This window comes from Canis aureus, chromosome 10 (assembly GCF_053574225.1).
Source record: "Canis aureus isolate CA01 chromosome 10, VMU_Caureus_v.1.0, whole genome shotgun sequence".
Taxonomy (NCBI): domain Eukaryota; kingdom Metazoa; phylum Chordata; class Mammalia; order Carnivora; family Canidae; genus Canis; species Canis aureus.
This window is the reverse complement of record NC_135620.1, coordinates 76065220-76089334: the sequence shown is the minus strand read 5'-3', so window position 1 is coordinate 76089334 and position 24115 is coordinate 76065220. Positions and strand designations below refer to the sequence as shown.

At 52.0% G+C, this 24115-nt stretch overlaps 1 long non-coding RNA gene across 3 annotated transcripts in view; it reads right to left on the bottom strand.

Moving 5' to 3' along the window:
• Positions 1-14694: 14694 nt before the first annotated feature.
• LOC144322772 (uncharacterized) overlaps positions 14695-24115 on the bottom strand; it is an 11383-nt gene continuing 1962 nt past the window's right edge. Inside the window, exons 2-3 of one of the 3 annotated variants that reach the window (XR_013388424.1) lie at positions 18804-19016; positions 14695-18315 (exon numbers count right to left, since the gene is read on the bottom strand). This is a non-coding gene — a long non-coding RNA (uncharacterized LOC144322772). Of the gene's footprint in view, positions 19017-22954; positions 23811-24115 lie in introns of those variants that run through there. The other 2 variants (XR_013388426.1, XR_013388423.1) reach the window with 2 other exon arrangements.

The window sequence follows — 24115 nt, the reverse complement described above, 5'->3', positions numbered from 1 at the left end:
ACTGAGCCCTGCAGGTGCCCCCACTTGTCTCCTTTCTCACCAGATGCAAAGGCTTCATCCGTGCAGAAGAAAACCCTGCTAATGCCGTGGAAGAAGGCGTTGCAAAGGAGGAAAACTCTCAGTTGCCCTGGACCACTCACTTCAGGGGCAAGAGGCCACTCTAGTTTGTCTTTATTGGGAGCTTAGCTTTACCTCTACTGAATCCCTGGTTATTGAGCTGAGATGAGATGCAAGGCAGTGGGAATCCGGATCTTATTCCAGACTGGGAGCTAGAAGTAGCTCAGGGAACAGTGACCAAGAAAATAATCTCTTTTGGTCTCTTGGACTTTTTTTTTTTTTTTTTAAGTAGGCAAGTCCATTTACATAAAATATCCGGATTTTTTTTTTTCTCTTGGGACTTTTTCAAGCCGAAGCCAAACTCTCAACAATCTAAAAGGGAGATGAAAGATAGTGAAACCAGCAGAGCGGCTGCTTCCGAAGGCATTCAGTTATCTCCGACCCAGGCAACGACGAGCTCGAGTCTCGAGATGTGCCACAAGGCACAGACTGACATTCAGGGCTTTCCTGTGGCCAAGTGAGGAATCGATCATCGAGGCCATGGGCTTGAGATGGCTGGGAGCCAAATTCGGATTCAAGGAGTGGCGGGATGGCAACGTTGGTTGACCATGTGATCTCACCAGATTTCTTTTACGAGAAGATGCAGTTACCTGGAGGTCTCAGAGGACTTGGAGAATCTGAACTCACTGTTTTCCCTACGTCCCTCCTCTCCTAGGGAAGGAAGCCAGCATTTTCCCTCATGCCTGACGTCTGCCTGTTGCTCAGCCAGTAACTAACCCCATCTGGGGCACGTGAATTGTTCTCACAGGAATATTTTACATTTATTTTTTATTTGGATTTGCTTTCCTGGTACTTTTTGCCTCTGCCAGCACTAGAGCCCATGGGCTTACGGAAAGCTTTTCACCCAGTCATGGTATGACACTGCCTCTTATTAAGGAATTCACTTCACAGCAAAAGTGGGGATGGCCTAAAGCCCACAGGATTCACTGGCTGCCTCATGGATCCTGCCCATGACCCAGGACAGTCGGCCTTAAACAACAGCAGGATGGCTCAGCATCACTGGGAGACAGACGCTTGCTCTCCTGTGGAAGCGATCCGTGCTCTGAGTCAGTGTCCCACTGTGATGTCTCTCTCTTCCCAAGACCCAGAGGTGGGGAGGTCTTGTTAATGGTGTCACAGTCGCCTTTCCTATCTAATACAGTAGAATTGATACCTGGCTTCATGACCACCCAGAGTTAAGACATCTGCCGGCCTTCTTGATCATTTCCCTCCCCACTTTCCAGCTCTCAATTGAATTGACTAGAAGTCTGCAACCCACTGAAGTTACTGGGCTTGGGTTTTTGGGTCCCCTTTTCTTAGGAATAGTGTTCTAAATAACGACATCAAAATAAAAAGCTTCTGCACCTTGAAGGAAACAATCAACAAAACTAAAAGACAACCTACAGAATGAGAGAAGATGTTTGCAAATGATATGTCCAATAAAGGAGTAGTATCCAAGATATATAAAGAACTTTACAACTCAACATCAAAAAACAAATAACCCAAATGAACAAATGGGAAGAAGACATGAACAGACATTTCTCCAAAGAAGACACACAGATGGTCAACAGACACATGAAAAGATGCTCAACATCGCTCATCATCAGGGAAATGCAAATTAAAGCCACAATGAGATACCACCCCACATCTGTCAGAATGGCTAAGATTAAAAACATGAGAAATAGGGGCAGCCCGCGTGGCTCAGCGGTTTAGCACCGCCTTCAGTCCAGGGCCTGATCCTGGAGACCCAGGATCGAGTCCCACGTCGGGCTCCCTGCATGGAGCCTGCTTCTCCCTCTGCCTGTGTCTCTGCCTCTCTCTCTCTCTCTCTCTCTCTCTCTCTGTCTCTCATGAATAAATAAATAAAATCTTAAAAAAAAAAACATGAGAAATAACTAGTTGGTGAGGATGTGGAGAGAACGGACTCTCTTGCATTGTCCGTGCGAATGCAAGCTGGTGCATGGGGAAATGGATGGAGGTTCCTCAAAAAATTAAACACAGAACTGCCCTGTGATCCAGTAAGTGCACCATGGGTTATCTACCCAAAGAATACAAAAACATTAATTCGGAAGGATATATGTACCCCGTGTTTATTGCAGCATCACTCACAACAGCCAAACTATGGGAGCAGCCCAAGCGTCCATCAACAGACGAATAGAAGATATGGTGCATACATCTGTATATATTACTCTGCCATAAAAAAAGAATGAAATCTTGCCATTTGCAACAACATGGATGGAGCTAGAGTATAATACTACGGCAGTCAGAGAAAGACAAACACCATGACTTTACTCAAGTGTGGAATTTAAGAAACAAAGGGGGAAACAGTGAGAGAGACAAACAAACAGACCCTTAACTATAGAAAACAAACTGACATCACCAGAGGGAGGTGGGGGGATGGGCAAAATAGGTGAAGGATGAAGAGGACGCTTATCACGATGAGCACTGAGTAATGCGGAGAACTGTTGAGTCGCGATATCGCACATCTGAAACTCATATAACACAGTAGGTTCGCTACATTGCAATTAAAATTTTAAAAGACAATAAAATTTTGAAAAATAATAAAAATAAAATTTAAAAAACAGAAAAGAAACAGTGTCTTAGATAAACTACAGTCTCAGAGAGCTTTTCTTATCAGTGTTCTCCGTGGAGGTATTTGCTGCAGGGCTGGCTTGGATCTCTGTTGCCTCCACCCAGCTATTGTCTGAAGTGTAGGCGTCCAAGGTAGATAGCGTCACACTAAGACTCTCACAAATCATCTCGTGGATAGAAAAAAAGAGAAAAAAAAATACCCAAAGTTTCCTGCTCTCCTCCCAATGACATTTTCCACGGAAGGAATGTTACTATGCTGCTGATCACACTCTTACCTTTCTGGGGTCCTGCAGCTTTGCAGAACATGGTCCTATTCAGCTCTCACTTGCCCTTCTACATGCTGGGACCTAAAGGGAAGAGGACAGGCCTGAAGGGCTGGGAGAGCTGGATGGAATTTCTGCTTTGCTGCTCAGTGGCTCTGACTGCCCCTCAAACATGTCGAAGGACGGGTACGGCAACGTTCACCCTTTGCTTTTAACGTTGGGATTGTGGTTACGCGTAGTAGGTGCTCATGAAATGTGGTGAGCGGTGCTGTGTGGTTGGGAGGGACTGTGAACCCTGATTCACAGGTGAGGAAATGAGATTCATCTAGGTGTGCGAGAGCGGTCCAAGGTCATAGGCCTGGAGCAGGATCTTCAGAATCCAAATCCAACTCCATTGCTTTTTTTCTAATCCACTAAATAGCAGAATTTTCTGAGATTTTAATAATAATAACAGCAGCATCGCCGGGGAAGCTAGCTCTCATTTACTGAACACGTGTCAGACACTAGACTAAGCAGGTTATAGGAACGAACCCATTTTACAGGTGGAAGAGCCTGGGATTCAGCAAGGGGAAGTTATTTGCCCAAAGACAAACGCAAGAGCAGAATCTGAGTTTTAAAGGAAAACTTGGTTCTCCCTGGTTGCAAAACCTATGTTCTTATCCCCCGACTTATAACTTCCTCAATAAATAAAATAGCCTTGGGATACGTTGCTAAGCGGCTAAGCTCAAAGGTATAACACAAATGTTTTCATCCTCTTAGGCAAGCTCTCCGTCAGTCACCACAGGCTCAGCCGGCTTTGGGAACATCCACGTGTCCTGATAAGGTCTTTTCTGTTCTATAGGAACGGCTGGCCTATCAGGGTCACGCTTCCCTAGGACTTTAGGACTCAGAGTCCTGAGCTTGATTAGGATCTCACAGGTCCTGTGGTCTTGTGAGGCGGCGAGCCACTTCCACTCTCTGGGCCTCCTTTTTCTCCTATTTAAAATAGGGGAAAAGTAAACCTAGAATATTTTGTTGTGCCAGAAAGCAAAGCGCTAAAAGCTCCTGGAGACCCGTCGAAGCGCCACCCAGGAGCTGGCTCGAAGCATTCCCACGGGTCAAATCTGGGACAATTTGAACATCAAAATGAATAATGGTGATAAAGGATTGCTCTACATTAAATAAACATGTAATCCGAGGGTGTATAACGCTACCCTGATCAAAAAAAAAGAGGAAAGAAGAAAGAAGCTCTCTCCATGTGCTTGGAGAGTGCTCTACTCTATAGAAGACGGTCAGCTAATAAATGTGAAAGAAATTAGAAAATCATCACTTTGCAATCACCACAGTACTAGATCATTCGTGGATCTGAAAGCCATTGGTGAAAAATTGTTGGGGAATGGAATATTCACATAGTCTTAAAGTATCTCCCCGGAAATCACTTATTAATCACAAAAGAAGGGCCACCTGGGGGCTCAGCAGTTGAGCATCTGCCTTTGGCCCAGGGCGTGACCCTGGGGGGGGTCCCAGGATCGAGTCCTGCTTCGGGTTCCCTGCAGGGAGCCTGCTTCTCCCTCTGCCTGGGTCTCTGTCTCTCTCTGGGTCTCTCATGAATAAATAAATAAAATCTTTTTTAAAATTACAAAAGGGGGGGATCCTGGGTGGCTCAGTGGTTTAGCGCCTGCCTTCGGCCCAGGGCGTGATCCTGGAGACCTGGGATTGAGTCCCACATCGGGCTCCCTGCATGGAGCCTGCTTCTCCCTCTGCCTGTGTCTCTGCCTCTCTCTTCGTGTCTTTCATGAATAAATAAATAAAATCTTTTTAAAAATTACAAAAGAAAAAAACGTACCTTTATTGTGAAGACCATCTGGTGCACACAACTTGAACCAAGTTCTGTAAGAGAAACGCAGCTCGGTCCCGTGTGTCCCCTTTCTGACTCACACAGAACACTTCACTTCTGGCACCAGATGTGTGTGGGGTTTTCACACCAGAAATTCCGTGTACCACCAGTAGGGTATCCTACATTTTTTTTTTTTAAAGGTTATTTATTTATTCATGAGAGAGTGAGACGTGGGACTCGATCCCAGGTCTCCAGGGCCAGGTCCCGGGCTGAAGGCAGCACTAAATCGCCGAGCCACCCAGGGATACCGGGTATCCTACAGTTTAACTCGATTCTAACACTATCTCCCTGGAGCATTAGATCCCACAGGCTGGGGCTCAGTCCCACAAGACTGCTTCCGCCCTATTTCAGACGCCCCTCGCAGGTAGAAAGTTATGTCTGTCCAGGTTGGCCACAAACTGGAGGTCCCCACCACCCCATCCTCCGTTTCGGTCAACTTGCTAGCGCGCTGGAAGACCTGGAGGAAACACTTGCGCCGACCATTTACGGGAGGCTGTGATGAAGGGTACAGATGGGCAAACAGGCGGAGACAGAGGCTGAGCCCTGGAAGGCCCTGGGCACAGGCGCACCTGTCACCGGGCGCGGGGTGCGGCGTCCTCCATGTGTGGAGGTGCTCCCCAACCTGGGAGCCCGCCGAGCCCCGCACTCCGGGGGGTTTAGGGGGGCTCCCTTATGCAAGCACCATCGATCATCAACTTCCCCGTCAGCCCCTCTGTCTCCTCGAGAGGATGAGAGGCGGGGCTGGAAGCGCCACACTCCTGACCGTGGCGTCGTCTTCAGATGACCAGCCCTCGTCCAAGAGCCACCCGGGGCCCCACCTGAAGGGGCATCCCTGGAACAAAAGACACTCCTGTCACCCGGGAAATCACGAGAGTTTCAGGAGCTGAGTGTCAGGCCCCGGGGTGAAGGACCAGATGCTGGATCTTCGAGGTCCTGCCACTTAGGAGATCACAAAGGGGCAGAGATCTATGTCCTATTATCTCATCCAAGTGACCGGCTTTAGCATCACCCACACTGACATTTATCTTCTGAGGTGCTGGTGCTAGAAAAACACGGCATCACCTGAATAACACTTTTGCCCAAAGATGTAAAACCTGATCAAACAATGGAGAGACACTAGAGAAGCCCAAATCGGGGGATGTTTTATAAAACAACTGTCCTAGACTCCAAAACTGCCAGTGACATGAAAGACACACACACACACACACACACACAAAGTGGGGAAAACTGTTCCAGGTGAATGGAGACCAACGAGACGTGACGATTTTAAATGCGTTCCGTGCTTCTGAAAGAAAACTAAAAAGCTATATGATCATCTCCTGATCATGCCATCAAGAGAAATTCAAACACGCGCTATCTTCGGGCATTATTTTATCAACCTTATATCTGTTGGGTGTGACAATGACATCATAATTGTGTAGAGAAGTGTTTTTGTTCTTAGGAGACGTGTGCTTAGGATTTCAGGGTGAAGCGTTTTCACAACAGCAGCTTAAATGGTTAAGGGAATAAGGGCGTGTGTGCGTGTGTGTGCGTGTACATACCTGCACACAGAGAGAAAGCAACGATGGCAAAGTTAGTGCACCTGTGTGAAGGGCGTGTGGGTGTTTATTGCTCAGTTCTTCCAACTTTTCTGTTTATTTGAATTTCTTAAAATATAAAGCTGATGGAAAAGTAGAGGCAAAATAATAACAATCTCTAAAAAACAATTTAACGAGATAGCCTTAGGCATGCTTCTGACACACAGTGGATGCCCAATGAAACACAGCTAGTGGGGCCCCTGGAGGGCTCGGGGTGGAGCGTCTGCCTTCAGCTCAGGTTGTGACCCTGGAGTCCTGGGATCGAGTCCCACAGCGGGCTCCCTGCATGGAGCCTGCTTCTCCCTCTGCCTGGGCCTGTGCCTCTCACTGTGTGTCTCTCGTGAATAAATAAATAGTCTTTAAAAAAAAACCCGCAGGTGGTATTGGGGGTTAATAGGACCTAAGCTGAAATGACCCAACCTGCAAGGCATCCCCTCTTAGGCCTTCAGCAAACATGCGCTGGGCAGCGGCTCACACGTGCGAGGGCTGTGCTAGGAGCTGGGGACGGAGGGAAGACAAAGACACCTTCTCTTCCGAAGAGGAGCTACCTGTAAGACGGCGAGGAGGACACGAGGGCGGTGACTACGGGGACAGATGTCAGTGCGGCCTGGCGGCGGCCGGGGGCAACAGGTGCCCTGGGTCTCCGGGCGCGTCCACCCGATGGCCGGCGGCGCTGTGCTCCTGGCCAGAGGGCGCCCGGGCCCACCTGGGGGGTACTGGGGCTGGCAGGTGACACCCCGGGCCCTCGAGCCTTACCCCCTTGCTCGGCCTCGCAGCCTCGGGGCGGCCTCTGCCCCTCGGACGCCCTGGAGGCCCTTCCTGGACGCTCCCCAGGCTCCTGCCGCACCCAGGCCCGGTGTGTCCGCAGCCCTGCCTCAGCGAGGGGGGAACGATTCCGTTTTGCGAAATTACCTGTTGCGTGTCCAGCGTTGTCCTTAGACTCCAAACTCCAAGAGGACAGAGCCTGCTTCTCCCACGGCCACGCCGCTCTCCGCGCCAGCTCGCACCCAGCCCACACGGGGGTGACATACACGCTGTTGACCGAGCCACTGAATGAATGAATGAACGAATGAATGACTGAATGAAGAGTCCAGCGAATCTCCGTGCGTTCTCGGAGACGGGAGGGAAAGGGAACACACGTCTAAACCAGTCTTGGCAGCGCAGGCTCGGCTGGAGCCCAGCGGCGCCCCACTGACCCCTCGCAGACCCCTGCGACGTGGGCATCACTCTCCGCCTTCTATGAACGGGGAGCCGAGGGCCACGTCCTGCCAAGCGACCCGCGAGCGCCAGGCTTGCCTCGGACGAGGTTCCACAGGCTTTGGCCACGTGGCTGGAAGCCAGAAGGACCACGACAGCCCGACGACCAAGCCCCTGAGGACAACACCTCTGCGCCGCCTTCGCATCACCTCCTTCGGCCTTTGAACGGGCCTGGAGGCTGGTGAGCGCCCGGGGGTGTCCGACGGGGCTCTTTGGATCGTCTAAGAAAGTGGGACCCCGGGTAAATTCTCCTTTTGTTTATTTATTTATTCATTTATTTGAGGGAGACTAAGTAAGTGAGAGACAGCAGAGCGGGGTGGAGGGGGGGGAAGCAGACGCCCCGCTGAGCAGGGACCCCTTGCGGGACTCGATCCCGGGACCCAGGGCCGCCCAACCGCTGAGCCCCCCAGGCCACCCCGTCCCCCTTTCTCTTTCAAACTCATTTGCGGTGGTTTGTTGTTGGTTTTGCCGCGTAGATGTTTTAAAACATTTAGCGGTCAAGTCTGTCAAAACTTTCTCTATGATTTGTTTTATAAACCATAGAACTAAAAAAGGAATCAATCATAGAGCTAATTTACTCACATTTTTCTTATAGTCTGCTTATTTATTGATTTTACCATTTATTTATTTATTTGTTTATTTGTTTATTTAATTATTTGACAGAGAGACAGAGCGCGAGCACAGGGAGCGCAGAGGGGGAACAAGAAGCAGGCTCCCCACTGAGCAGAGATGGAGGGGGGGCTCCATCCCAGGACCCGGGACAGTTCAGTGTTTGTTTCATTGCTTACAAGGTAGGAAACCAGTTTTCTTTTTATTTTACTTTTTCTTTTTTTTAAGATTTTATTTATTTATGCATGAGAGACCCAGAGAGAGAGGCAGAGACACAGCGGAGGGAGAAGCAGGCTCCATGCCGGGAGCCCAACGCGGGACTCGATCCCAGGACCCTGGGGTCACTCCCTGGGCTGAAGGTGGCACTCAACCGCTGAGCCACCCCAGCTGCCCCAGTTTTCTTTTTCTCAAATGGCCTAGCTAATGACATCATCTCCATTGATTGATTAATCCAAAGGGCTTACTCCTGATGGGGCCCCACCATCCCCACCCGTATTCAGCTGCAAACAACACCGGCTCCTAAGAAAGGCTGCACTGACTCCTGAGGATGTCAGAAAGCCCCGAGGAGGGCCCAGGTCCGCCCCTGCCCCACAGGGGTCTCGGACAGGTCCTCACTGGGCACCTGGCTCTGAGTTCCAGGCTCGCTGATGGGGGCAAAGAGAGGGTCCAGAGTGATCTCCGCCACAGATAACTGCCCGTCTACAAGAGTCCTGAAGAAGTCTCGCCTTAAAAAAAAAAAAAAGTAAATTAAAATAACACCAATAAATGTTTTTTTTTTTTTCTTACATCTATGAGACAGGCGAATACTGAAAAGATTGATGTACTTGCTCATTGTTGGCAAAGATGTAGGGAAATAAGCTCCCCTAAGCTGGCTGCTAATGGGAGTGTAAATTGATTCCACTTTTTGGAGGGCAATTTGGCCACATTTATCAAATGTAAAATGCACATATTCTTGAACCCAGCTATTCCACTCGGAGGAATTCTCAAAAGTAGAGGAGATAAAGATATTCACTGAAGTGTTCATCATTGACAAAAAACCCCTGGAAACAACCCAAATGTCCATCAATCAAAAGTCAGATAAATGGCAAGATGATGTCGAAATAGTTAGGGGTGTTAAAAAAAGCAAAGCCGCGTGCCCAGAATAGAGTCAATCATGCCAGGCCATGTCACCAGCTGGGGCTTAGTACCCACCCGGTGCAGTCTGACCCCCCCCAGACACAGTCCTGACTGGTCTCCGGGAATCTTCTGGTCAGCACCAGCAAGGGGGTCGGACACGTGGCCGGACACCCTCATGCCCCCGAGGAAATGAAGTAACCCACCTAACAAGGCCCTTTGTCCCCCAAAGGAAGTTGGCCTCACCCCAAATAATCTTTTTTTCTGTTCATGATTTCCTAGCCCTGCCTTTAAAAACCTTTCCCTTGGGGATCCCTGGGGGGCTCAGAGGTTGAGCATTTGCCTTCAGCCCAGGCCGTGACCCCAGGCCGGGGTCTTGGGATCGAGTCCCGCATTGGGCTCCTGCGTGGAGCCTGCTTCTCCCTCTGCCTGTGTCTCTCTCTGTGTGTCTCATGATTGAATGAATGAATGAATGAATGAATAAATAAATAAAATATTTTTTTAAAAAACCTTTCCCTTTCTGTAGCTCGTCAGGGCTCCCCCGGATGCTGGATGGGATGTTGCCCAACTCACGAGCCGATTCATAAAGCTAATTAGATCTTCAAAATGTACTTGGTCGAACTCCTAGTTCTCAACAGGGCTGTGAATTCTGGCCCCCCCTTCCCGGCGGTGTGACATTGTGCGAACTGCTTCGCCCCCCTGTATCTCAGTTTTCTCATCCGTACAGATGGAGCGACCGCAGACTCTCCTCACGGTCTTGTCGTGAGGGTTACATGAGATAAGACTCATAAAGCGCCTACAACCGTGTGTGGCACGTAGTGAGCACCCCCAAATACGAGCTATTATACCCGTAACGTATGTTTGGGTGAAAATTTTGAAGGATTGCAGAGCATCCGTTCAGTGATACGGGGCGGGGTGCTATCTGTGGGGGTCACCGGACTCTGCGGGGGACTGTTTCAGAACGCTGTTAAGTCACGGAGAAGTGATGTGATATAAGGTGTCCTTGTCCACGGAAATACAAGTTGATCTTGTCCTGTAAATATGCAATTTAGGAGATGACTCCAAACACCGCTTTATTGCCCTAAAGATAATAACCAACTTTACATCTAATAGCAAATTTATATGTCGATCTAGACCCAGACGTATCTGATTCTCCTTTGAACTGGTTTTAGTTTATTTCTGGTTCTTTCATTAATTATTGAGTTAAATACAATCTTTGATAAGTGTTTGTTTTATATTTGTATGAGAGTCACAATATTGCCTTTTAAAAAAATTATAACAGTATTTCTAGTCTGATCGTCTCCTCATTATAAGGATACACGTCTTTATATTTTTAGAGAAAGCCTAGAAGGATGAACACAAAAATGTTTGTGAAGAATATCTTGGGGGCGCCTGGCTCGACTGGCCCGTGGAGCGCACCACTCTTGACCTCAGGGTTGTGTGTTTGAGCCCCACGTTGGATTACTTAAAAATAAAACCTTGACAGAAAAAGAGAATATCATGGGCAGCGGTAGGTAAATAACGTTTCAGTTGACTTTGAGCCTCTTCTTCATACGTTTCTATACTGTCCCAACATCTTCAAGCTGAATATCTGTTTTATGGCAGGTTAAAAACAAAACAAAACCATTCTCCTTTTAAAAAGACAAAACATGGGGTGCCCAGTGGATCAGCAGTTTAGCGTCTGCCTTCAGCCCAGGGCGTGACCCCCGGGTCCTGGGATCGAGTCCCGCATCGGGCTCCCTGCGAGGAGCCTGCTTCTCCCTCTGCCTGTGTCTCTGCCTCTCCCTCTGGGTCTCTCGTGAATAAGTAAAATCTTACAAAAATAATAAAATAAAAGGACAAAACAGAAAATCCTCCTGCTGGAATGATTCGGGATGCGAGGAGAGTTATGAGAGGTCAAGTGTGAGTGGCTTCCTCACCCTGTAGGGCTTTGCGGTCGGTAAGGAAACTCTTGGGAAGCAGAGAGGCCAGCGCAATTCCCAGCAGACCCGTTTTCTTGAGATAGGGCCTCGGATCCAGGGCGCTCTGGAGAGGCAACGTGTCAAGGTCTGCCCTGTGCTGGGCGGAGGGTGGTCAGGCCGGAGGTCGGGGCCTCGGTGCTGGCTCCTCGAGCTTCTTTGATCGTGAGCTGGTCAATTAATTGAGCCTCAAGCCACAGCCGACAGCGATCAGCCCTGGGAGGGACGCTGTTTCCCTCCTACCACTGATGGGAAAACCAGCCCAGGGAGAGGAGGGGAGCAGCAAGGCCTCGGAGCAAGTCAGGGATGGTTCCAGCACTGGGAACTGTTCCCGAGGCGCGGCCCCATGAGCTTCTCCTCTACCCTGAGCCTCGGGTGCCAGCCCACGAAGACCAGCCCACGAGAACTGGGGGTAGCACCGCCCCACCTGGGGGCCAGACCGGGGGAGGGAGGCTACTCGGATGACACCTGCAGGCCTTCAGTGATGAACCGCCGCCGTCGCAGAGCCGCCTGCCGCAGCGCTCGAGGGAAAACTGGCTGCACTTTTTTTGTTTGAAGGGGAACAGCGTTAGGAGACTTGTTTCGGGAAGAGAGATGGAGATCCCTGTTGAAATGGAGGCTTTGGGATAACAAGGCAGCGCAAAGAAAAGCCTGGGCCCCCGTGGGTCTGGAGTATTGTGACCCTGGAGCTGGCCCCGCTCTCCCTGGGGGGGCAGGGGCGGCCCGGCCAGGCAGTGGGTCTGGCATCCAGTCCTAAGTTCCTCTTTATTATGAGCGGTGTTCCCCAGCCTGGAGGCCGCAGGTTGCACAATTTTGCCATTTCGATGAGCTACCTACACTGTATACTTAGTATTTTTCTGTAAGTCTACTCATTTTTAATGACAAGGACGTTTCTACCGCTTTGGCAATGGGGAATTAACATCATTTCCATAAAAATAAATACAAGGAAAACGGAACAGTGTGACTGAGCCCTAGCTAGGCGCTGCTGCCCGCTGCCTCCCCGGTAGAGAGGGGGACGGCGCCCGTCGAGAGCTTCTGCAGGATGTTGCATGCGACGTGAGGCTTTCCTGAAAGTAATCAGAAAATAGATGAACTATCTCACAATGTGCTTCCGTTATTTTTTTTTCCAACTAATTTATTAATTTGAGAGAGAGCGAATGCCCGTGCGCGCAAGCGGAGGCCGGGGACAGGGACAGGGAAGCTGGCGCAGACTCCCTGCGGCCCGTGTGCGTCCCCCCCTCCCCGAGCTCACGGAGCTTCGGCTTATGGCCTTCATGTGCAACCGCCTTCGCTCGACCCGCCAAAGTCTGGCAAACGCTGCGGGCAGGGCCCCGCCATCCGGCCAGCGCACCCCCCCCCCTCTGGCAAAGCTCCTCCACCCAGCAGCCTGCGTCTTAGGCAAAGAAGAACAGAGGGAACCGCAGCGGAAACAGCCGCAGAACGGCCACCTGGCCGCAGAAAAGAGCCACCGAGGCTGGTCTGGTGGAGATGGAAGTGCTCTCTGGATTCTCAGAAACGTCAAGGAAGTAAAACTGAGGGACGCCCAGGGCGGGGGGCTCAGTGGTGCAGCATCTGCCTTGGGCTCCAGGCGTGACCCCGGGGTCCTGGGATCGAGTCCCACCTCGGGCTCCCCGCAGGGAGCCTGCTTCTCCCTCTGCCTGTGCCTCTGCCTCTCTCTGGGTCGCTCCTGAATGAATAAATAAAATATTTTTAAAAAGAAAAGAAAAGAAATAGATCCAGTGGCAGTGTTGACAATCAGGTAGAGTGAGGTAGGGAAACAGGACCGTAGCTTCACCTGTATCGTCTGAGGTTGTAGTACTAGTAATGATGATGATACACTTCTATATTACTTGGGTTATTAAACATTTACTTTAAATGACAGTCACGGGCCGAATTGCATCCCAGTCCCAATTCAGATGCTGAACGTCCTAATCTCAGCACCCTAGAATAGGGCTGTGTTTGGAGATCAGGTCTGGAGGACGTTATTAAGGTAATGAGGTCATCGGGAAGGACTCTAATCCAACATGACTAGTGTCCTTACAGGCAGAGGACATTTGGGACAGAGACACACAGGGGGGACACGTGAAGGCACAGGGAGGAGACGGCCGTCTATGAGCCTAGGAGAGAGGCCTCAGAAGAAGCCGACCCCCCGACACCTTGATCTCGGACTTCCGGCCTCCAGAATTGTAAGAAAACAAATTTCTGCTGTGCAAGCCGCCCAGTCTGTGATATTCGTCATGGGCAGCTGTTCATGACAAAAATATTCAGTGACACTTGTTGAGGATGGTAAGGCAGGCTTTATTCTGGGCGATGGTGTTCGGTGTGGGGCCTGCGATGGGATTTTACAGGGGGGCAGAGACGGGCTCAGCTCCAAGCACAGCATGGGCTGGTGGGAATCTGTAGGGGCGAGAGGTACGGGGTCAGGGGATGGAAAAGCACTGAGAGGAAGCATCAGGCGTGGAGGGTCCTGGCTACGCTGACCTAACGGGATTTTGACCGAAGACAGGCCCGGTATTCGGACATTGCTTGACGAATGGTGGAGGATGAGGACCCTGATCAGACAGTGAGGGTCATCAGGCATCAGACTTGGGGGCTCCTGCTAAAATAACCGAGCAGGGTTCTTGCTAAGACTGGATTTTATATGGTAATGCACAGACGGGTCTAGGAGAAGTTTTAGGGGCTGAAGTTTGCTCAAGCCAAGAACTTTTGTCACAAGGACCAAGGTAACTTCCAGACTTCGGGAGCTCCTAGCCCCATGGAGAGGCTGCTAACCGTGTAAGCTCACTGTGGCATCAGGAAACTGGAAGACGTGCTACAAATGCAGAAGCAGGGACCGCAGAACCCCCGTGGGAGGACCCTCCTGGGTCTGCCGCTTTCAGAGGGGAAGTGGCTTTTAAGTGGGGCCCTGAACGAGGAGCAGTAGAGAGAACTGGGGCGGGTTGTTGGGGTGGGGAGTGGGAAAGATGGGGCCTGTTCCTGGAGGAGCCACGTAGGCAGGAAGACGGGGCGGTGAAGGGGCGGTGAAGGTCTGCTCCGGGTCAGCTTAAAACAGGGGAGTCACACAGTTCATGAGACCAAGGGCTGGAAAGCGATGGCCCAAGCGCCTTTCAGGTCCACAGAAATGTTTTGTTTGACTCATTTTTAAAAAATTAACTATTCTAATAGTTAACAAATGATAAAAATTAATTTGAGTAATTTAATAACAATAGGTTTTGAGTTCATATATTTATAATAATGAATATTACATTAATTTTATACGAGCGGATGAAATAAGATCTCTTATAATTATGTCAGTATGTCTCTATGTAAATTACGCATATTAAGAAGTTGCAAGACCTCATAAAACATCAGAGTTCTTGAAAAGCTTTTAATAAGCGTTGTGGGTTGAGCTGTGTTCCCACACAAGGAAGGCTGAAGTCCTAGTCTGGGGTACCTGCGAATTTGACCTTATTTGGAAACAGTCTTTGCAGATGCTACTAAGACGAGGTCATGCTCTTGCCACCGAGAGGCCCTTAATCCAACAGGAACCGTGTCCTTATAAGAAGAGAAAGAAAAGGGACACCGAGAGCCCGGAGGGAGAACAGCATGTGGCTGATGACGGGCCAGAGTGGAAGGTGAGGCTCCAAGCCAAGGAGCAGCCAGGAAGGCTCAACCCACTGTCAGAGGGTGTGGCCTGTCAACATCTTGATTTCGGGTTTCTAATGCCCAGAACCGTGGGCGAACACATTCCTGTGGATTTAGACTCCTCGGTTTGTGGCACTTTGTTAGGGCAGCTGTAGGAACATCCGCGGAAGCATGTGCCCTCCTGGCAGGGGTTGGCTGGATCCCCTCGGTGCCATCACTCCCTCCTCCACAGGTGCAGACCCTGCAGCAAGTTTAGGACACAGATAGGGTCCCCCCAATGCACGCAATGGCGGGGTGTAGAAAAACTCTGTTCTTAGACATGTCACCCTCTACCTCACGGGGGGCGTGCGGTGGCAGTCCCCACCAGGCTCCGTGTGTTTTACATCATTGCCACGAGTCAGGACCTTGGCGGGGGGCTTTTCCCTTTCTTTAAGGTCTCATTTATTTGGGAATGAGAGTGAGCGAGCGCCAGAGAGGGTGCGACCGAGTGGGGGGCAGAGGGAGGGGAGAGGCAGGCTCCCCGCTGCGCAGGCCCCGACCCCCACCAGCTGAAGGACCCCCAGGCCCTGCCAGGGGCCTGATGGGCTGGATCGTGTAAGGCGCCCACACCTCAGGACCCCCTACCCGCAGGGGAGAAGTGCGACCCGGGAAGCCTCCAGGCCACGCGGAGAGCCACCATCACGTGGGGCCTGCGTGGCCCGGGCCGAGCTGTCCTCCTGACCCCCTCTGACAGGCCTGTGACTCACGCCCAACACGGCCGAACCCCCTGCGAGGGGAGTGGGCACCACGGCCCTGCGACCACCCGGTGCGTCTGGCTGCTCTGAAGGTTTATGCGTATTTGCAGGGGGCGGGTGGGCACAGCAGAGGGAGCACGGGCTCACGTGCCCAGGGACCCGGGTTCTGGTCTAGGCTGAGCCTCAGTTTCCCCCTCTGTGAAATGTGGGGATTCTGCTGGCCCATCTTGAGGCCTCCCTTCTTGCACCAGGAGCCTCGGGGAGGAGTTCGCAGTCACCAGTGCCACTGCCAAGGCCTCAGCAAATGACGGAGCAGGGTCTTAACCCAAGCTGCACGACTGCGGGAGCACCCCCACTTCCTCCGAGTTCCGAAAGGAGAGGGACTAGAGCAGAGCCGGGCACAAACCGCTGCAAACCCGACCCTGTGAGCAACACAAGGGGGCCCTCGAGGCCCGGAGCGGCTGGAGCTGGCCTGGTGTGAGCCTGTTACTCCCTCTGCTGGAGCGTGTCCGAAACGCTCGGTCGGCGGCCTCCTCCAGACGCCCGCGTAGACTAGGAATTGTAGGAATCGGGAGGCAGGACACGGTGTCCCCAAGAGATGTGACAGCCAGTGACCCGCTGTTGTCCTAAAGCAAAGGTGGCTCGAAGGCGGCATCCCATCGTGCAGCCCGCCGCCCTGTTCATTCACGGATGAGGCAGGTTGTTTGTTGTTTCTGTGTTTACACCCGGTACCCACCTGCGTCAGGTGCAAACGGAATCCAGCAGAAACGGTACCTTCTGTCCTCGGCGCCGGGTGACGCAGGCCAGACGCTGACCCTGTAAAGGCAGAAGCAGATGGAGGCGGGATTTCCTCGGCCACGCTCCCTCTGCTTTGCCTCCGCTCCGATGTCTCGGTGGGAAGAGTCTCCGGCACCGGGAAGAACGGGAGATGAACACCATTAAGCAGAACAATTCATTAAAGTGACGTCATCTGCTCTCAAACTTGCGTCACAGACCCTGTGCCTGGGCCCCTAGCGTGACCAGGCCGTCACCTGCGCTGGGCCGCCGCAGGAAGGGGCCTCCCCGTTGCCCCAGAAGCCAGAGGCAGCGCCCCACGTCCGCAGGGGCTGCCCCCACCAGCGACCGACACGCAGGCCACCGAAGGGCGGGTCACGGTGCCCAGGGATTTTCGGGGCGTTTCTAACCTTCCCAACAGCCCAGCAAGCCAGGGGCCCTCACACCCGCCTTACAGCGTGGCCACGGAGGCTCGGGGCTGAGGAAGCTCGCCCACCCGGGCCCCCAAGCTCACGGGCACCGCGGGATCCCCGTCTCGGGGACGCACCAGGAGCCCAGGTGTGGCTTCCGGCCGCGTCCCCACCGCCTGCTCATCAGCTAAGTCGCGGATCCCTGTGCTTCTCTTCTGCACGCGGAGGCTCGGCTGCGAGGGTGTCGGGGGCCCTCGTCTGAGCAAACAGGAAGGGGCCCCAAAGGGCTCTCGTGGGTGAGGGGGCCGAGTCCAAGTGCGAGCCCCGGTCACTGAAGAGCGGGTCCCGGTGGTGAACGCCCTGCCAATGGGCAGGTGTCGCCCCTGCGAGGGGCCGCCCGGCTCTCAGTGGGGGACGCAGAACTTCGAGCCTCCCACTCCCTCATCTGCAGACTTGGAGGTCCGACACACAGGGCGCCCACAAAGGCCCCAAACCACCGGCTGCACGTGAGGAGGGGGCTGGCAGGGGTGGAGCCCAGCCACCCAGGGGTGGACCTCAGAGTACGACAAGGGGCCTTAAATACAGGTGGGCTCCCTCCCGTCTCCGCCCCGTCCCGACGTGTGTGGGGTGGCGCAGCGGGTACAGGAGAGGGAAGGCCCGCCAGGCTGCCCGGGACCCAGTTCCCTCTGGCCGGGGAGCCTGCAGAGCCCACTTCCCGTCCTCCCCTCCTTCCTCTCCCCCAGTTGTCCTTATTATGGGCAGAAACCCTTCCCTCGGCTGAGCGCCCTGCCAGCAGGGACAGTTGTGCTGCTGCTGCTGTTCCCTTCTTTCCCGGGTTATATGGAGCAGCGGCGGGAGCAGTACTGGCCCTGGAGGTAGCACCGGCCCTCGGGGGGCTGGGGGCGCACCCGCCACCGGCTCGCCTCGTGGTCTCCGCACCACGATTTCCTCATTCTGGAGGCAGGGAAATGAGGAATTAGAGACCCTCTGGAACTCTTCCGAGGACACGCGACGCCTCAGCGCAGGTCCTTCTGCACCTGCCGGCTGGGAGATGCTGTGAGATGCTCCCCGCGGCTTCCGGGCCTCGCTGTGTGCACAGCGGATGGTACAGGGGCCTCCTTCCTCCAGCAGGACTTTCGGTGGGGAAGGGTTCGTTGTAAGCATCCCTCTTGCTTTCTCCATTCCTGGGTAGATGAGGAACTGCTCACCTGGTAAATTTGTGCTCACCTGGGCATGGTTCTCCTTCCTACTGGGAGGAAGCTGCCTCTGGGGCTCTGCTCCCCTTAGCGGCCCTGTTCTGGGGTTCACGGTCAGGGGTGCACTTCAGCCACCAGCCCTGAAAGCTGCTTCTCCAACCTGGTCTAGTGTCACAGGTAGGAAGTCGCTTCCCGATTTGGGGGACGGGCGCAACGCTCTGGCACCTGCTTCACGTCTATGGGGCAGAGATGAAGGAAGGCTAGAAGGATCGGGCATTTGTGGAATGCTTCCCATATTCCAGATCCTGAGCCTGATGCTTTCAGTTACACTTTCTCAGAAGATCTAAACAACGATTGCGTTGGGATATACTTATTATTCCATTAGGTAGTTGAGGCTCAGAGAAGTTAAGGACTATGACTAAGATCCCAGAACCAATAAAATGTTTGCTAGAAATGGAGCTGAAGTCACGGTGCCCCTCAAAACCAGTCTTTCATTGCGAAGGTGTTCGACTCCCTGCCTCCCTCGCTCGCTCAGCAGGTGCACAATGAAGTCTCGCCCCCGTGGAAGACAACCCTCCACGGTTGTGCTTCCGCACAGCCTGTGACTACAGGCACTGACCGTCGTTTGCCCCACACTATTTTTTCGACTTTTCAACTATGTTTGTTTAGCAAACAGCCCTCGATGATACAGTTTCCCTCCAGAGCAAAGGACAGAAATGCTCACTCTCCGCCATGAAGGATCTGGTTTCCCTAAGCGCGGAGTTCCTTTACTGTGACACACTGTGTGTCCACACAGCCAAGGACGGATGCAAAAGTGCTGATGTTCAGGCTGCACGCAGTGTTGTGGGCAATACGGTCCTTTGTCTCTGACCCAGGGGTTTCACGTCTTCTGCTTCCATCCAGGAAACTGCGTTAGGCCCCAAAGCAAAAACAAAAACTAAAAAAACAACAACAAAAGGAAACCGTGTTAGGCCACATTTTTAGCTTGCAACTGGGGTAAAATCCCAGTTCTTGACAGCACCTGCCAAATTCGAGCCATGGCGACAGTCACCACCAGTCTGATACACTTGTGTCACATCGCACGTGCTTTTAACTTACATTATTTCAACAAAATGTAAAGGTCAGCGAAGAAATAAAGAAAATTTAAAATACCAGTCTGTCTCTGATTAAAGAGGTAAATCTGGGGGATCCCTGGGTGGCTCAGCGGTTTAGCGCCTGCCTTTGGCCCAGGGCGCGATCCTGGAGACCCGGGATCGAATCCCACGTCAGGCTTCTGGTGCATGGAGCCTGCTTCTCCCTCCTCCTGTGTCTCTGCCTCTTTCTCTCTCTCTATGTCTATCAAGAATAAATAAATAAATCTTTAAAAAAAAAAAAGAGGTAAATCTGTTATTTTTTAGTAGAGCTCACAGCATGGTCACTTAGCCACAGAGTGTGAGTCTGAAGTTCAAAGATGCAGGTTTTCTCCGGTAACCCGGCTCCCACTCTAAACCACCCGCCTCTTCAGGTGGTCAGCCAGAGCCACGGCTATCAGATCTGACGCTAGAGGAAAACTAAGAGAGGGTAAGTCAGTCTCTAGTGCGGAGCTTTCCTGGGAAATTTCAAGCATACTTTTCACCTTATGTAAGTTCGTTGTTGTTGACTTTAGAAGTCACGCCCTAATAAAGCTGTGACGTCCGAGGATTATATTTTGGGGCGACTGGTATAAGGTGGATGGGTATGTTGGAAGGGAGCTATTTTAATGGTCACAACATTTCTTTTACCATTGAGTAGAACACATACTTATCCTTACATTTATGCATCATTTTCTTTTTTTGTATTATGAATTTGCATCTACTCCTTTCTCCTACCCAGAAACTAACGAGTCTTATGTACTTGATTTTTACTTCTCTGTCAACCTGCTAAATTTTGAAGTTTATCAATTGTTATTGATCGATGTAGTAGTATTTTTTTATTATTCGCTTGTTTTTACTTAACTGAATTATGTATCACTAGAGAGCAACCAACTACACTTAAAAATACATTAAATTCTGGGTCTCAGTGGTTGACCGTCTGTCTCTAGCTCAGGGGTGACCCCGGATCCTGGGATCAAGTCCCACATTGGGCTCCCTACCGGGAGCCTGCTTCTCCCTCTGCCAGTGTCTCTGCCTCTTTCTGTGTGTCTCTCATGAATAAATAAATTTTAAAAATCTTAAAAAAATACATTAGGTTCTCTAATTAGGTAGCACACATACACAGTAATAAAATTCAGAGTATAAATTGTGTTGGTTTTGCTGTATCTTCAATATTACCCAGGAGTTGGAATACCAATATTTTAATATCTGGCTATGGTTTATAGTGGCAGCTCCAAAACCACTAGACAAAAAAGGGTAAGTGTGTGTGTGGGGGGAACCTATTATCCGAGATATAACTATGAACAAAAACCCTAAAATAAATGAGCAAAATTAACCAATAAAATTAAGCCTTTAAGACCAACAAGGAGATGAACTAATTTGGTTTAAATAAACACAATAGACAGATCTGAAAATAACTTCAGATTTTTAGCCTTTGGAAAAAAAGAATAGGAAAACATCTATTTTTACAAAAGAAATTATGAAAATATAAATAGGTTGAGATGCAACAAGAACGAGTAGACACGACAAAGCACCAGTGCCCGGAGTGCCCCACTCATCTCCCCAGGAACGGCTGAGCCCTCATACGTTTCTCTTCCAGCTGACTGCTAGCCCGTGTCATCTATGCCTCACCCCGGGAGGACGACCTCGTTGCTGCCCTCCAATCTGGGACTGAGGAGTCCAGGTGTGAGCGGGTTGGTGGGGCAGGTTCCATCCTTCCCCATCCGAAGCCCCTGCAATGTGGTCTCGCTCTCGTGTTTTCCTTTGCCAAGGGTACAATGGGGCAGAGCATATTGGTAAGTCCAATGGCCAAATGGGTACCTGGGGGGCTGCCAGCCTCCGCTTCCTATAGGCACGCCCAAGCTCCACTGGTGATCCCGTGGAGCCCCCGTCCCTCGCCCCTAGGAAGGGATACCACCCCCCACGGAGGGAGAGGGAGGGATGAGCCTCTTTCCAGAGCATTGTTCTTTCCTAAAACCTGACTTCCCTCTCAACTCTCCATTTTTCCCACTGATGAGGGGTGATGGTTTGTCTGTGGGGAGAGAGGATGGGAATGGAGAAGAGGTGGGGAGTAGCAGGGTGGAGGTAGGGGTTGGCAGGAGGGCTGGTTTCCCGAACAATGGCTCCTCAAATGTCCTCCTGGGAGAGAGCTAGTTCCAACCACCGGCAGTGGGCTCCTTATGGACGTTTCGGTTTTCAGAGCTGGGCTTCAGCAGCAGTTTCAGGACAACAGGAAAAACCCCTCTCGATGTGCATTTACACACATATACATATTCGTGCCCCTTTCATAGTTGAACAAGTCTTGGCAGACTGTTTGCTTTTCTCCCTCGTTTTTTTTTTTCATTTGAAGTATTTCTTAGAGGCTGTTCCATATCAGGACACACATGTGTGCTTCAGTCTTTAATTGCTGCACACTCTCCACGGTGTGGGTAGGTTAAAATGTATTACAACAGCTCTTTGGTGAGAGTTGGTCTCTAGTCTTTTACAAGCAGCGCTGCACTCGCTATTTCGTCTATACGTCTCTTTTCACATAAGCAGCAGCCTTAAAAAAAAATTAACTAGGGGATCCCTGGGTGGCTCAGCGGTTTAGCGTCGCCTACAGCCCAGGGCGTGACCCCGGGGTCCCGGGATCGAGTCCCGCGTCGGGCTCCCTGCATGGAGCCTGCTTCTCCCTCTGCCTGTGCCTCTGCCTCTCTCTGTGTCTCTCATGAATAAATAAATAAAATTGTAAAAAAAATTAACTAGAAACCCTGATAGGCATCCAATGGACAGTTCTAATTATGTTGCAATTGGTCACACACAATCTCTCCTCTGAAAATTCTGTGACTTATTACAAGCATCGACCATTTCTACAGTCCTCAACACTTGCTGAGCGTGGACTAGGCACGCTGCATTCACGGCAACGCTTGTCGATGCTGCATCCGGTGCAGTGTCTTCACATAGACTGAAGTGACAATCAGGGATTGGCGCTTAAGCTGCTACAAGAGGAAATAAGGGATAAAGAATACAACGGTGCTTCGGGGATGGGGGCTCCGGAGTCACATGTGCCTGAATTCCCAGCACTGCCAAGTTTTATGTATTTTACAAAGTCTTTGACTTACGTGACACCCAGTTTTCTCATTCATAAAATGACTGTGCGGGGATGTTGCAGAGATTAAATAAGAAAATATACATGATTCTTAGGTCAGTTCCTCTTTCACACTGAGTGTGCAAGAAGCATTAGCTAGTCACGAAGGTCTTCAACCCAAGGGGACAAGTGGATATAGTGAAACGTTCTGGCCAGACCTAAGCTCACAGCTGGACAAGTGATGCCAAATGGTTCACAGCTTCCTTCTTTCCTTTGCAAATTTCTTGATTTCAGAGATGTTGAATCATGAGCACAAAGTATGCTTATTGGAATTAAAGAATACAGGAAGGGCAGCTCTGGTGGCCCAGCGGTTCAGTGCCGCCTTCAGCCCAGGGCGTGATCCTGGAGACCCGGGATGGAGTCCCACGTCGGGCTCCCTGCATGGAGCCTGCTTCTCCCTCTGCCTGTGCCTCTGCCTGTGTCTCTCTCTGTGTCTCTCATGAATGAATGAATGAATAAATAAATAAATAAATAAATAAATAAATAAAATCTTAAAAAAATAAAAATAAAGAATACAGGAATAGAAGCATAGACCTCCAGGGCCAGAAGGGATTTCAACATAACCTTATATCGGATTATCACCTAATAGCCATTCCCACGTATTAAAAACGCGTATGTCAAGCGCTTTGTGTATATCACCTCATTTAACGCTCACAAGGACCCACGGGTGATAGGTATCATCATCCTCATTTTGCAGAAAAGACTGCGGATCTGGGAAATCAAGGGACGTGCCCAGCCGTGGGTCATCAGTAAGTGGAAGATCAGGGATTCGCAGCCGGGTCTTTCTGAAAATGAGACATGTGTGAACTGCCATACGGTTTTCCAAGGAAGTGTCCCGTCGCCGAGGCAAAGCCAGCTTCTGAAAGCTCCTCCTGCCGAGAGAGCCTGAGCTTCCTTTGGGTAAACTGAGGCAGGGCCGTCTTACCTGAGCCACCGGAAGCACCGAGCCTGGGGCCCACGATGCTTTCGTGGGGACCCGCAGAAATGTCTTCAGTGCTTTGAAAGTCAGGAAGGAAAGATGAATTTCCAGGTTAAAGAAAGTGTCGTGCGGTGTGACATTAAAACATCCCTCTCCACGCCAACGTAGCTGTAAAACGCTAACAATAGGAACACAGAAGTACAGGAACAGGCGATCCCCGTAACCGTCTCCGCAGGCACAGGCGGGCGTTGGGGTCCCCCGAGGGCCGCCCGCCGCCGGCTGCGCAGGGCCTTCCGGGAGGGTGGCAGGCCGGAGGCGCCGGGGTGCTGGGGTGCTCGGGCCCCGCGTCCCAGGGCCCCTCGGAGGGCAGAGGCGACCCACAACGGGAAGCGCCACGTTCCGGCTGCTGGATCCCGGGCCCCCGGCTCGATCGACGCGAGCCTCAGTTTCGCCATCGGTACAATGGGGCCAAGAGCCTCCTGCGGCTGCGGGACGGGGACGTCGCGCCCTCGGGCCCCGCTGCGGGCGGGCGCAACAGACTGTGCCCGGCGTGGGGCTCGCGGCGCGGGCGTGTCCGGCAGGCGGGGGCGGGGGCGGGGGCGGGGGCCGGGGCCGGAGCGCCGGGAGCCGCGGGGTCCACCGAGCGCCGAGCCCGGCCCGCCCCGCCCCGGCCCGCCCCCAGCAGGTGCCGCGCGCGCCTGCGCAGGAGCGCCCCTGGGAAGCGGGCGCCGGCCGCTGCGCCTGCGCACAAGCGCCGCCCTCCGCCCCTCCAGGCGCCGCCGCCCGCGGGGCGGGTCTCGGCGGCCGCGCGGCGAGTCCCGAGGGCCGCGGCGGGGAAGGGGCGTGGCCAGCAGGCCGGGCCGGCCGCCGTCTTCCGGGCC